Below are 16,093 nucleotides of genomic sequence, written 5' to 3'. Positions count from 1 at the left end.
GAAGACCCCCAGAGAGACATTTTTGAACTGATGCTGAAATTTGTGAATCGAAACTGTCAAATAACAGTGGTGTCAAAATAGTTATACATTCTTTCAAATATATACTGGGAAATTGGGTCTTCAAAGAAAAAGCTCTATTTATTATCTTAATTTATATTCAAAAGCAATACTCTTTTTCCAACGAACATTCCAGTCATCGAAAGACTTTTTTTATCTGTATCCAGGAACTGCCTTCAGTTCACGCTGCGAATTCGTTTTTATGTCTTCAATGCTGTCAAAGTGGTAATCTGAGTTTCGAAAATAATGAAAAATACCGGATTGAATGGGCGTGGGATATCTGAATTTGATCGTTCAAGCATGTCTTCAGCCACTTGATTGCGACGACATGTTTAAAGCAAATTAAGCTCTCATGGCACTAGTCCTGCCGCGACTTTTCTCATGCCCAAAACTCAAACATGACGAACGGTCTCGTAAGAGATATTTTATTCACGAACTAGCTCTCTCAAACTTGACTGACGTTCTCCGAGCACCATTCCATTTATTTTGTCGATGTTTCCATCAGTTGAAGAGCCATACATCTCGCCGTGAACGTACGATTTGCCACGTCATATCTTCTTGACCGCCTTTGAATGCCTTATGACATTCATACACCTGTGACAAATTTGAATCACCAAATGTATTATGCAACATTTTCAACGTTTCGGCACAAGCCATTTTCTTTGTAAGAACAAAAAATCACACAATATTTTGAAGACATTTGACTTACTGTGGAGATATTTGATTTTGTGAAGACATTATGAAATATACGATGACATTTCAGACATGTGTATGTGGATTTTTGGGAGATATTATTTCCATAAAACTCCTTCTATTGGCCAAAAATATAATCAAAAGAAGTAAAACTTTTGTGTAATTCGCTCGGTTTTTTATCAGTGTCACTTGTTTACTTTTTTCCTTAGCAATCAATAGATTTTTTCTATACTGGGGTGTAAGTTCTTAGTTTCGAAAACGATAGCGTTACGCCCGAGATTTTAAGAGATTTTAAGCGTTAATAGCTCCTAAACAACTGAACCAAATGGTATGATAAACACTTCATTCGAAAGATAAAATGTCTACGCGTTATATGCTTGTTACTTTTTGATCCAAAAACTTGTTTCAATAGCCCTAAAATTGCTTTCAAAACAGACTATTGAAATCACACCAATCGGTATATAAACGAGTGCCGCTCGGAAATCCACTCAGTTACGATTGCGCAATACTTTTGTACTCGCTTGCATTTTTGCAAACCGGAATGTATTTTCCCAATACAGATTCCGAAACCAAGAAGTTGGGAGAATCGACTGCATTGGAAGATATCCCTTCATGTCACCAGCTCACTGAACTTCTACGCATACCGTTTGATGATTAGGCAAAATGTTAATAACTATTTGCTGTGATAACTACTACCATAATGCTTGAATTGACTTAAATTGAGATTTGTTTGCAATTGAATTCGTAAAAAGTTTCATTCATTCGCTATTTTAATCAATACACAAAAGATAGCACTGCGCAGCGGCGATATCGTACCCAATGAGGATCATCCGAGGTGGGATTATTGCTAATTGAAGAATTACAACTGATTACTAAGCCAACGGCAGTCCTACGTCAACCTTGCGGTTATATCATAGGTATAACCCATCCATAAATTTTATCTCAGTGACATTCACTTGCTTTTTTTCACCACTTCACAGATCGAAAGTTTTCCGGATATATAAAATTATTTGACAAATGAAAGTAATCCACCCTTTTTTTTGGTATTTGAATTGGAATTTGAAATTTGGCAGTTTATCAAATCAGTTATCATTTCTAAACTCAAAAAATTTAGCTCGCATTTGCGCAATATATTCTTTGTTCAGGTTTTTATAAATAAACTTCAAAACCTCAAGGTAAGTTTAATGAAACGCGCTATATAACAATATCAATTTGAATAAATTGAAAAAAAACATTGAATAATTTTTCAAACATTGTTCAAAAATAAGTTATGAATTTTAGTTTTCTTCAATATGATTGTGAAAATTTTTGCAGATATTTTTTCGTACTCAGTGAAGACATCTAATCTATTTGACAGATTTTAGAGAGAATGTCCATCCACAGTATTCCAAAAGCTATCACTTCCATTTTTCTATGACAGCGGACTGAGCCTCCGCGGGATAATCGGAGACCGCCCGAAACCGAACATTGACGATGCCCGTGTTGCCAGAACTGGGCATACCACACATCTTCTCTCTTCTTCGAAAAAAAAAATGCTTGTAGATTTTGTTTCAGTGTATTTTTCTGCACATAAAACATTTGAACCACCTTTGGGATGTGTGAGCTAATTGATGATGTTCAACTAACAAAATATCGAGTCAAGTTCTGTTCTCCACACTGTCCTTCCGAACCCTTACTTGTTCTGCGCTGTCGTCCCGATTCGCAAATAATTTTACTTCCATTTTTACACTGTACGGTCGTACCGATCCGCACTCTTATCATTATAATTTTTTCATACGGTCGTCCTCATCCGCACTCTTATCATTATCATTTTTCATACGGTCGTCTCGATTCGCAAATATTTTTACTTCCATTTTTACACAGCACGGTCCTGAGCCGTACTTGTTCTGCGCGCTCGTCCCGATCCGCTTCCGACAAAATCCTGCGTAGCCCTTCTTGCTCACCCTTAATCAATACAATCGCGGTCATCGTGATCCGCTTCCACAAATTCATGCGTAACCGTCCTGGCTAGCTCGCCCTTATTCAATCGCGGTCATCCTGATTCGCTTCCGACAAAATCCTGCTGTGGTATATAAGACAGACATGAAAAAATATACATCTATGTATGATGCCTTTAATTATCCATTCATTCAATGAGACATAAAACCGCCGGAGTTCCTGCAATACTCGGTCAAATTGTCGTAGATATGGCATCACTTCAAGAAAACAAGAGAAATATAAGAGAATTGAGCGGGAGAGATTAATTGCATAGCATCGAGTTATCAGTTCTGGAGTAGTTCTGGAGCTGCTTACGACAAAATCCCGCGTAACCTTTCCATTCCACTGAAACCGAACATCCCGGAATGTTCCATTGATCTACATTGTAGTTATCCTTCACATTACTTCCGCTACTTAAACACGTGAACATTGTTGAAAACTTTAATTTCTTTACTCCACACATTAAAACATATGAGGGGCTTAGAATGCAAGGGCTGTAAGTGACTTGATCGATTTCTCTTCATCAACTGTTTCTTTAGTTAATAACTCAACTGCAAAAACGTTCAAATTTAAGTTTGCTATATAATCCGATAGTTGAGGTTCTGATCTATCTTCCACATTGTCGAATACAGCTGGGAATGCATTTGCAGCTAAGTTATGACCAAAAGAGAGAGTCGATGTAGAGAAATCGATCAAATCACTTACACCCCTTTCATTCTAAGCCCCTCATATATTACCTCTATTAAACGAAAATTCAAAAAAGGCGGCTTGTTAGAGGTTCTCACATTTCGAGTGTTGTTCAAAAATCCCATATATCCAGTAAACTTCCCCATTTATAACTTTGTATTCACACGCATGGTGAGTGATTCCTCGGTTAAAAAAACAAGTATATACTGATTATCTGCTGCAAAAAGCCGCAGTCTGGCAGGATCACCAAGTGTGTGTACCTGAGCGTCTGCGGGATAATTGGAGACCGCCCGAAACCGAACGATGATTGCCTGCTGATGGCGGACGATGTGCCGAGTGCCCAGCCCACTTGATAGCTAAACTGACGACTCCGGTGTTGCCAGAAGTGGGCATACCACTCAAAGCCACAGAATACACCCAAAAGCTAGGAAATTATATTCCGTACAGATTGAAGCGAGAGATGTCGAACGGCGATTTTGCATGTCCGAAATGCTGCTTGAACTGCACAAAGGAAGTCCTTTCTTGCATCGAATCGGTCAAACGATCAATGGAGAATTGTACAGGCAAAGATTATTCATTCGACGAAAAACGTCCAGATTATACGGCCAGACACGAGTCGATAATATTCCATCATGACAATGCTCGGCCTCATGTTGCTGTTCGAGTTAAATTTTTTTTGGAAAATAGCGGATGGTAAATTCTGATTCACCTTGACCCTTCCGGCTATCGTTTATTTCGATCGGTGCATAACGCTTTCAGTGGAATACTCCTTCGAATTATACATTCATTCCACTCAAATAAGAAGAAATAGATTCTCATTTGAGAGTGAACCCTTCCGAATTTCAACTGAGGATGTTAACCACAATCAAACAATTGAGCAATACTTGTTTCATGACAACCTCTTCATCATTTACGGGAAAATAAATTTTGTCCAGTTTAGTTTTAAATGTAAAAACGAGTACCTTCGAGCGCTTATAATACACGCCGGCATAAATTGTACACGATAACGTGACAATGGTTCTTGTCTATTTAGACAAAGTGCAAAATAAACATCAATATGGGTTGAAACCAAAAAATATGACTGCCTCTAAAACTAGAGAAACATTTTCCAGAAATATCAATGTTCTTTTCAAGCTAAACCATGGAGCAAACATGTTAGGAAATGAATTTGAGGTCAACAGCTCATTCGCTTACCATGCGAAGTGCTATTTTTGTTCATTTCCCCGAAAAAGTCTGACTTGTAACAAGCTCTTTATACTCTTGATTGATGATGTTACAACTGAATCCTCTCGTGTAACCAGCAAATTTTCCTAAATAAAACAGCACACATAGCTCCACCTGATTAATGGCTTATGGCAATTATCCGACATCACGCAAATAAATATTAACGCTACAAGTCAGTCAACTGTAATAACCTTGATAAGGCGAAATGGCATAGACCAACTTTCAGCCGAATATTGTGTCGCACACATTTCCGGCGAATTCCATTTCCATTGTTTTCCGGATTCAATTATATGACAGAGGTTTTGTATTGGCCAAAATATTCTCCTCGTTTGTAATCAAAACCATAGCGTCCTTCATCCCCTCCGCAGGAGGTTTCATCCATTCCAAAATTACCCCACCGTCAAACACAGTGGTAATTTCGAATCCTTTTTTCCACATTGCTGATTTTTTTGTATATATGTTTTCTTTGTTGTGGCACTTTTCAAAAAAAAAAACACTGCGGATTATCCAATCAGCTTATTTCCAGAAAAATAGCCACACGAGAGCTCAATACGTCGGTCGCATAAAAGTATTCCCAAACTAGCTTACAACTTTTGCTGTTGGCATTCTTGGCGAGAGTGCAATCGTTTCGACCTCCCCCCATGCGAATTAGTTAATGGCATTTGCCGGAGTTAGCAAAAGTTTATATTTATTTTTCCGTAAAAACATGTAACGATGATGTGTGGTGATTTGGCTATTTGTGCTACTTTGGAGAGAAACAAAACTCCTTCATTGGACTTGTACGATATGCTGTTTAAAAATACAAGTGGCAAATGAAATTCAGTCAAACAAAGTATATAAAACTGTACTCAAAATAACAACAGATATTTATAGAAGGTTTTCATGATAACGTAACTTCGAATAGAATCCGAATAACTGATAAGCAAACAGTGTGACCTGTATTCGTATATTTATTTTCCTGAACAAGATACTAAATCACAGAAAGTATTCGCCTTTTTATATTTCTACTGCGTAAGCAAATTACAGCGTGAAAAAATGTTGACGTCAGAGCAGTCGTGTGTCCAAACAAGGTTAAAGAAGAGACTACTCGAGTATTCTGAGTAGAGCGATTTTCTAACAAAAATAAAGTTGAACAAGTTTCAGCTGTTGGCCAGAACCACGTGACCGATAAAGCAGCAGTAAAGTTGATTAAGAGTTACTCTATAGTGACCTTTTGTGCCCCTCCACAGATCGCTCCCAATGAACCAGATAAGAACGAACAGTAAAAACGAATGTTTACTTGCAACTGGCAACTTAGACACAAGCGCTTCCACTAATCGAATCCCACGTAAAATACAAGTACTGCGATTTGGAACTGCAAAAGTGAGAGATGAAAAATTTAATTAATTTATAGCTTGGGTGAGTCCACAAAAATGCTTGAAGGAATTCAACAAACGTACAAAAAACGAGGATATAAATCGAAACGGCGCAGATATATACAACAGTATATTTGCCAGCAACAAAAAATGGAATGAAAAGTGTTGATCTTCAACAAGACTTGTAGAGTGCACCGAGTGGGATTTTCGATTCCACTTTACCCAGAGCGGTAGAGTGAAACAAACGATAAATTAAATCCATCATCATACACAGTTGGGGGCAGTCCATTTTCCTGTCGGCAGATAACGTGCTCGAGCGAAGAAAAAAAATGTAGGGATGACCATTCCTGAAGAAGAGAAACATTCAAATAAACATCGGTATTTGTACACTTCATCGATCATCTCCTTTTGGGAATGAGAAAAAGTAGTCAAAAAATGTTAAACTGCTAGTTTGGAATCACAAAAAACTATAACTATTTTTTTTTTCTTATATTTCCCAAAAATATAACTCCAAGTTTGGTTGTTTTGAAGCGATCCAGTTTTCAAGCCGATATTCGTTTTCTTCATGAGATCGCAATCGCTCTTCAGAAAAGGCCGACGCCATGGGCCGGAAGAAATAATAATCTGAGAGAGCCATGTCTAGGGAATAGGGCAGATGAAGTAGAACTTCCCAGTTCACTTTTGCTAGATAATTATTGACAGATCCATGATCATGTAGTCTGGCTTTGTAAAGCTGCAAATTATCTCGTCGTGTCATTTATCCCATTCCGGCCGATTTTCCTTCAGACCTCTTTTCAAACGTAACAATTCTAGTCGGGACTGTTCACCATATTACAATAAAAATGTTGATTGTTATTTTAATTCATTTAATCAAACTATACCAATTTCTGAAGTTGCCTTCCATGCCAGGTATTATACATCCGTATTATAATTCTTGTACTCCTACTATATTTTGAGCTTGCGATAAATTTATTTGCTCAAGATAAACGAAGAATCTATAAAAATAGTACCACATGTAAATCCAAAACGTTGTTAACTGAGTGACAGGGAGTCTTCGTAGCCAAACTCGCGGCGTATCCACTAAACAGCGAACGATCGAGAGTTCAAAACTGAGAGCCCTCAATCGGCCATTTTTATGTGCCATTATAGAATAAGTACGTCCACGCAATAATCATCAAGTGACTTTTCAGCTTCTCTCCATCCACATACGCTCCGCTGCTTACAATAGCTGTAACGTTTGCATTTAAAAAATGGACAAAAATTGACAATTTTTCATGGGTTTACCTCCACACGCACCGATGATACTACCCCTGCAGCATCAGTCATAGTAACCCATGAGCCAGCAGAAAAAAAATTACAGCTCTATCAGTCGAACTCTAACCGAAAACAGTCCATTCAGAAGTGTGCGCGTTCAAAGAGCGGTACCCCGCCGCGTCGAAAACGGACATCGTGCGACACTTTGTGGACGCCAGATAAGCCCGTTTCGGCATCTACAACTAATGACTACATCGCTGCGTGCACTTGGCCGGGAGAACGGTGCAACCGGCCGAACATGGACGTACATGTCAGGAAGCGGAAGTCCCGTCCACTGGTCTCGGAGCTGCAGGCAATGACGCAGCGGCAGCGGCTGAATGAGATGGTCAAGTAGGTTTTCCCGGCGAATCGCGACGTAGCGGTGGTGATGAACGACGAGCGTAAGAAGCGTAAGATCTACTCCAACAACTTTGTCGCGAAAACTGAGAAGGAATTGATAAATAAAACGAACAAAGAACTCAAAATCATGAATAGACGCATGTTTTCGTCCGCCATGGAGAATGTTCGGGTTAACAGCCGGAAGGCCGCTCGCAAGGGCGTACAATTTTTTTTGCAAGTAAGCTAATGTAATTACCTTCCATGGGAAATTTATTAAACTCAATTATCTGTCTTAGTTTTTTTATCCGAAAAAAAGTCAGTTTTTTAATGGGAATGTTATTATGAATCTACGCAGTCGAAATCACTTCCAGTGAATTCTGGCGATTCAGCGCACGAAATTTGTCTCATAGAGAGCGCTCAAATGTTCTTTATAATGGAAATCAGTGTAAATTGATTACAATTAATTTACTGAGTGCGAATCATATCACATCTTACAAAATTCTCGGACAAAATCCGGTTACAATGAACTCTGTATCGTCGAACTGTTATTCGTCTTATTCACATTGGAATGTTTCATAGCGAAAGCGTATGATCTCGAGAATACATCGTGTAGGATAGCCTATTCAGAAACTCTTAGAAATAGAGTTTCATATCGAGCTTGGCTTTGAGTAGGCTGTACACTCCCTAGTCGCACAAAGAAAGAACTTATGAATGACACTTTTCAGTAGTAATCGATTCTCATTGTGCAAAATCGGTAATTCGAACTTTAGATAGTCAGTAATGTCAATAACCATCCGCGTCCTCGAAGTCATCCGAAAAAGGGAAGAAGTGTTAATATAATATTCGTGGCCGGAAAGGTCACCTCTATTTCGTTGTCTCCCAACGATTATCAAAGAATGGATAAGGTTATTAGTAAGCAGGAGTGAAAATCAAGACCAACAGCAATAAGTGATGTGCAACTTTAAAATGAACAGGCTGACAATATTTTTCTGAAATCTTTAGAGCCCCCGCAGACTGCAGACTTTTATCGGCCGATAGATTGGTCGGACGACTAAATCAGTATGAAACGATATGCATATGCGCACACTTCACCGATTAAGTTTTGGCCGATAGAAAAGTTTGATAGGCTTCCCGATTGCATTCAAACTATTCGGTCAGTCAACTATCGGCCGTTCGTTTTTCTTCGAAATAACTGGCCAAATGTTTTATAAAAATGTGTTTTTCCATGTTTTTTACTGAAATTAAAACAAGCCGAAAAGTACAACATTTTTATCGGTGCGGGTATAATGGACATGATGGGGGGGAGGGTCTCGGAAATGGACAGGTTCATGATATACGAAGCGTAGAGGTTTATCGCTCGCGAGAGCAATAATTCACTCTCTCCCAGTTATTGTGCGTCCAGTAACTGAAATAGAACAAAAAGAGAATGCAATATAAAAAAGAGTTCAATCCTTTCTTCCCTTCACTTTCCATCATGCATTGGATGTGATTATGGATATGACATGTCCCCCAGCGCAATTATTTCAATAATTTAAATTTACCACTTACGAATGAATTTACTTTTCCGTACATACCTAATATCGCTTCTCTGTCAACTCACAAACCGAAATATAACCATCAGCGAATTCAATTTTGCAATTAAACCACTCAAAATGCTTAACACTCCTATACTCGCGCATTGGTCTGACAGACCGAGAAATCAATAATTCGTTCATTTCTCAGAAAATATCAACACTACGACTTTGCGATTCTCTCTAGCTTCGTTATTCGTCGTTCGTCATCGTTTAGCGTATCGCATGTGTTGGTACAAAGGGGACGTGTGCCTCTTTTTTAACACTTTCGGTCTGACACACCGACGCGAGTATAGGAGTAACTTTTTTAGACAAGTGCCTTTTTTCATATTCTAGAATATTGTTGAATGAAATGTATAAATTAATGTTAGTGGGGTGGAATATTTATTGAATATAATGCATAAGATCATTACCGGACTATTCTTATTTGATTTCAGTCCCTTTTATAACTGGATTGAACTGATTCATATATTAACTGTTCATCGATATATTCGTCGTTAGATTCATACGTTCAAAAGCAAAATATAAATGTTTGACTTTCGTATAGTTATTCGCTAAATATAATAGTCATACACATACACACTTGTGAGAGAATTTCACTTGTGTAAGAATTATAAACAGTAAACTATAAACTGATCGGTAACTCATGGTAATTTTTAACAGTTACAGTTTCGTGGATATTTTTTTTATAATGGACAATATCGACAAGAAAACAAGAAAAAGAAAAAGAAGTTATTTTTATGCCCCATCTAAAAAAAAGCATTCATTCTTAGTTCACCAAGAAGACAGAGACAAAGAATATTAGAAATATGCAAACTTTATATTCCAGAACCTTTATCATCTGGTAATTATCTAGAAGGTCATTCTTCTCTTCGATAAAAGACCCGAAAAACACGCAACAACTGCATGAAATGTAAAAAATATGTTTGTTTCGAGCATGCAGTTATGCTATGTTCTGATTCCTACTCCAATGAAATCACAATCGATTAATACGTTTTTATATTATTTTATAGCTCTTTATACTTCCATGAATTATATTCAGTTGCTTACTTTTAATTAATAACAGTGAAAAATTCAAATTTCGTTATTTGCGTTGGAGTATCAAAAATTACTCTATTTTTAGGAGGCTGAATTAGATGACTGTTAAAACATAATAAAGACGAAGAAAACATATTTTTTGGAGTTGTTTCATTCAATCATACCCTCTTCTTCAAATAAATGTCAATAAAACCTGGAAAATACACAATGGGAACATTACAGAGAAGTTCAATTTTCGGTCTGTGACACCGTGCGCGAGTATACGTGTTATGATTTTGCACGCGAGTACAGGAGGGTTAATATCGAAGGCGCAAAAGTTACATCCACATGCGGAATCATGTTCGATTTTCGGTTTTTGTTTCTCTATTCCACTTTTGATCAGTATTCATTGTCATAGGATGGTTGAACTATTATAGAATAGCATGTAGCAGGGTTTCCTATAACAGAAATTTGAAATTCATAATGCAACTATACAAATTAACCATCTGTCCATCATGCCCCCACTGTCCGTCTTACCCGCGGCTCCCCTATGACTTTTTTCAGCTATTCTATAGTTCATTACACACCAATGGTAGTTATCTCTGGATAAACTGAGAAAGGAAACGAGAGAACTTCTCTATAATAAAACGGACCATCGATAGCTTTCGGACCCATCGCTTGTAGTGCTCTCATTTTTCAACTCGTGCTGACTGAGAATGTCAACGCGTACTCATTGTGTTTGATAGCTTACCCTTTGATACGTGGTGGCTCCTCGTGGATCTTTCAAAAATGTTAGATGTTGAAATCTTTAAAAAAAACATTTACTCCAAAAATCATAATAAATGTCCAATCCAAACCCTAACCTCATGATTCTGAACCGACTCCCTTTTTTGCAGCGAATCTACTACCACTTAGCCGGAAATTTAACAACTTTAACAACGGAAGTCGAACATCCTATTCCGATGTTTAGAATCGATGATGACAACTTCCGGTTCATTGAAAACGCCCCTAAAAGACCAGAAATACGTGAAGAAGAATAAAAAAGAGCAGATGGTGTAAGAGTGAAATGGAGATTGTAATGTTGGAGTGAAATTGAGATAATATTGGAGATAAACGGATATGATATCCAAAAATTGGGTGGAACGTGAATATAAAAACGATTACAAACGATATACAGGCAAACCTGTTTTTGTGCGGTCCCTTTCCGCGCGATTCCTCGTTTGTGCGACTCTTTTTGTACGATTTTTTTATGACATCGGGTCTTGAATCACACAAACTAATCGCACAAATAATAATATCGCACCTAAACAGTCACACAAATGAGAAATCGCACAAAAATCAACCGTACGAAAACAGGTTTTCCTGTAAACAATGAGAGAGTCGCCTACAATCAATTGTATTCCTATTTCTGGAACGATTTCAGGGTTCCCTTTATTCGAAATAACAATCAGTAAGAAAATTAGTTGACGTTTTCATCTGTGGTTTATTTTACATTACTTTTTTTATAGTATTTATTTCATTATTTATTACAATAATCTCCTGTTTTAAGTTCTTCTCTTGTTTCACTAGCCTCATTTCTTCTCGTTGCTTCTTCTTATTCTCATAGTTTATTTATTTCTTTTTTCTGCTTCTTTTTCAATTCTTGTAACTTCTTGTGTTACGGCGAGCGAAAGGAAAATTCGGTCCAAGAAGTGGAATTCGTATTCCACCAGGTTCTCAGCAGCACACATACTAAATTTTATAGTTTTGCGTTGCTGTTAACTGCAAATATATTTATATTTTAATATAATTGTGGTTATGTTATTAACGTTCCTCACACTTTCGGTGTACAAAGCAAGCACAAATGAGGGACTTAGAATGAAAGGGGTGTAAGTGATTTGATCGATTTCTCTACATCGACTCTCTCTTTAGGTCATAACCTAGCTGCAAATACATTCCCAGCTGTATTTACCAATGTGGAAAATAGGTCAGAACCTCATCTATCGGATTCTATAGCAAACTTAAATTGGAAAGTTTTTGCAGTTGAGTTAATAACTAAATAAAAAGTTGATGAAGAGAAATCGATCAAGTCACTTACACCCCTTGCATTCTGAGCCCCTCAAATATTATCTCCGTGTGAGATCTATTTAGTGGACCTAGCTAACTTTCTGGTTCCTGTACAGCAATACAAATAGGGTAAATACTATAAATAAAATAATGATAAATTCAACGATACCTCGCAGAAACAAATTCTTCTAGGAACGATTCTAGAAATTTTCAATTTATCAAACTACACAAATTCACTTGAGTTTTCATTTTTTCTTCACCGCTGTCAGATTTCTGTTCGTCGGGTGTTGACAATAGACGAGACCCAGTTGCGGTTACACCGTGAAACGCTTGAGAAAATAGTGCGCCCAGCGGGAACATCTTCTTTTCTGTTTGTTCTCTTTTTGCTGTTTGAGTTATCCTGCTTGGATATCTCACTGATACGACGTCGTCTTTCTCTTTCTTCGATTATTTCAATTTCCTTTTTTTTTGTCGAATTTTTCTTCTGCTTGAGGTGATGGTTCATTTCATTCCTCTTCATTTCCATTTTTGTCTTCATCAACAGTTGTTGGATCAGCTCGATTGGTTGTAGCACTCGGCATAAAATCGATATCTTTGAATATGTCCGAACCGATCGGCCAAATTCCAATGGCTTTAAATCCAGCTTTTATGTTCCATCCATCAGCTCAAGACTTCGAAGCTCGTGTCACCTTGTAGTACAAGCATCCGAAAAACACTCTGTTCCGCGACTTTTGTCGTAAACGAACAAAAACATACTTAGCAGGAACTACGCACACAGCATTTTGCCTCTCTCTGTCTCTTGTATCGTTTTTCAGGCGAAACGCAACGCCGTGATCATAATGAATGACGCGACCTATTTCACGCTGGTGGGCAACGAATGGTTAGAATTTGACAGCGTAAACGTATGTAGGGGAAATGCGGTTAAAATGAACAGGATTGGTAAAATGAACCAGTACTCAAACTTCGATAATTTGACTAAAAATCAATTGATACTTCTTGGTTATCCTATTCTTAGAACATTTGAAGCTATTTAATATATCCTGTTATGGATAAAACTGTCAAGTGTAAAAAATAATAAATAAAACAGAAATTTCTCTCACGGTAGTCATTCGGATGTAATCTTGCGCGCATCGTATTTAAGGAATTTCCCGTGAAATTTAAATTATTCGACCTGATATCTTCGACAAATCATCATTTTTGACGACTATACTTTGTTTGATTTCAGTGATTAATTAGTATACGAAATTACTTTGTTGTTTGGGGCAAAATGAACCATAACCGGATAACGACTTACAATTTTATGTTTTCTAAAGCTGATATACCTTATCACATGTTGCTCTTCAAGGGGTTTCTTTTGTTGCTTTGGCCCTGGAAAAATATGCCACCCCAACCAAAACCAAACCTCAATATGTTAAGCGTTATGTGTTTCTTCCTACGTTTTTGTACGGATGAGAAAATTCTAATTACTACTCTAGGTGAATAGGCCCAGATTATTTCATACGTATACCTACCTTCTCAATAGTGATTCAAACAAATTTGGACATGAAACAACGTATAAATCTAACCCATTCAGCATAATATGTACAGGTGTTCATTTCACCACCGCACGCTAAAAAAATGTTCGATTTTACAATTTGTTTTCTTTCAATGAAATACATACTATTTTTATTTTTTATGATAAAAACCGTTTGATATCTTTAACAACAATTAGTTCAGCTATGATATTCTTCGGAGAACGGAGATTATAGCGGTATGTGGACGCAGTAAACGGGCATATTCCTGAGGGTGTTCATTTTAACCGCATTTCCCCTATGTGATAATTATTATTGATACTTTAGCGAAATGGGATTCCATTATATAATAGAAAGAGAAAAGAGTAAGATGCGGTTGACTCTATGAAAACTATGGCAAACGAAGCTCCAGTACTGATCGCAAAAGTGCACTAACAGAGTGGCTGTCTGGATCTTGGCCTTTGAAAACGTTTGACGGAAATCTGCCTACCCACAAACGTGAGGCAGAAAAGGTATGATACCGAGAATAGTTTCAACGCATTATCTCGGGCAAAGAAGCCGTCGGTTCAGCTTCGAAACTGACTGTCATGAACATTCTCGCAGGCGACAACTTTTTAAACATTAGAAAATATGTCACCCATCTAAACTCGAACGAGGAACAGGCAATACCTTCGAAAAAACAATGAGTGCTCTGACTTCAATCAGAATTGCGACACAACTAAAGTTTTGAAACATTTGGAATCCGGAATCACTGTTCATTTAATAGCAGCGATCGTAGAAAGCGTAACTGAAATATTTTGATAGCAAATTGTTTGAAAAACCTGTATCTTCCGACAGTATAAATTTCACGTTGATCCGATTATTCCATTCAGTTTGGCCGGATTTGGCATCCATTCCATACGGAACAAATGCTATGAAGCGGTATGAGGCCAATAATGTACAGGAATGCTCTCGACATGTCACAGTACCGCTCAATCGAGAAGCGTTTGACCATCGTTAAGCAGAACCTGAAGATGACCCAAAAAGCTGTTGGAAGCTATGAGTAGTTTAACACGTTCGACGCCCAAAGTGACGTTTTTGAGTTTCTTGCAGAGCCCAACTTGCGATTAAATTATTAAATGAAGATCAAACTTAGTTTGTAGATAACTTTTACATGATCTAGCAATGTTTATTTCCAATTGAAGACGAATTGATGACAATAACACATGCCAAAATCATATTATAGGGGTTTTGCAAAAAAACTGCAGTACAAACCATCCGTACTATAAATTAATAAAAAGTATAGTATAAACAGTATAATATTATGGTTATGATTTTATTATTTTTCTTCATATCTTATAGTTACATTTAGGTGCCTATACTATCAAATTCCTTCTAAAAATCCTACTCAATTCGAGCGAGGAAAGTGTCACCCATATCTGGGTGACGGGGCGTCGAAAGTGTTAAGGCAAACTGGCGTTCTACGGCGAACAAAGTTTAAGAGGTGCTACTAAAGATGATAACTGAACTTCATAACAAAAAATAATTTGATTTGTTCTAATTATTTTCATTGGGTATGATCCTCTATCACGAGAGGTGTGCAATTAGCTCCTATTTAGCACCGCCCTGTTTGATAGCTATATCATTAGGCGCTCAAGTTCCAGTCTGTTTATAACAAATTTATTTATATTGAGAAATATGTTGACACCCCCACATAAAATTCACGTATAGATATACGACATGATGTTCCTACTCTGGCTCGTTAGAGTGGAGCTACCGTCGCTCAACATCGATGGCCATCTGAGCTCGCAAAATAAAAAAAAAACTACTGAGCGAAACCACGGATCCAAGCTGGGTATGATTCATCAGGAAGCAAAACCATCAGAACGGCAAAGTGCGAGAAATGTATATCAATATGGACACAGACGGTGAGAGGCATGTAGCGGAAGAGCCAGGATGAAATTTAGGTCGAGGTCGACCGATTCATCCAGCTCTCATCCGCATATCGGACACACAAGAGTAAGTGGTTTATTTTGCATCAGCTCGATGCTGCCAGCAGGCTGGCGTAAAATTTCTTTTTTTTGCTTCCGGTTACAATATTCAACAGCGAGGCTTTTAAATGATTGATAATAACGTTGACTTGTGGAGATGCAACCATCGGATACGGTCAAAGGATTAGTGAAATACACTATACATAAGGGTGTGTCACATCAAATTGCATCACGGAAAAAACGCTGTAGAAATTTAATTTTTAGGAATTATATCTTCAGCTTTCGCTTATAATCAGATAAGAGTGTATAGATCACGTTGGCCATGCTTCACTGTCAATTTCTCGTAAATTTGG

General features: G+C 37.6%; 1 protein-coding gene and 1 pseudogene across 8 annotated transcripts in view; one reads left to right on the top strand and one right to left on the bottom strand.

Annotated features, from left to right (window-relative positions):
* The window catches only part of LOC129780319 (calcium/calmodulin-dependent protein kinase kinase 1), a 289,361-nt gene that overhangs the window by 260,884 nt on the left and 12,384 nt on the right, over positions 1 to 16,093 (bottom strand). The gene's annotated exons all lie outside the window — the stretch shown is intronic.
* Positions 1,541 to 1,624, top strand: LOC129780947 (U4 spliceosomal RNA; annotated as a pseudogene).

The sequence above is a fragment of the Toxorhynchites rutilus genome, chromosome 3 (genome assembly GCF_029784135.1).
Source record: "Toxorhynchites rutilus septentrionalis strain SRP chromosome 3, ASM2978413v1, whole genome shotgun sequence".
NCBI lineage: Eukaryota > Metazoa > Arthropoda > Insecta > Diptera > Culicidae > Toxorhynchites > Toxorhynchites rutilus.
Note: the sequence above shows the minus strand (reverse complement) of the source record. Positions and strands in the feature narration are given on the sequence as shown.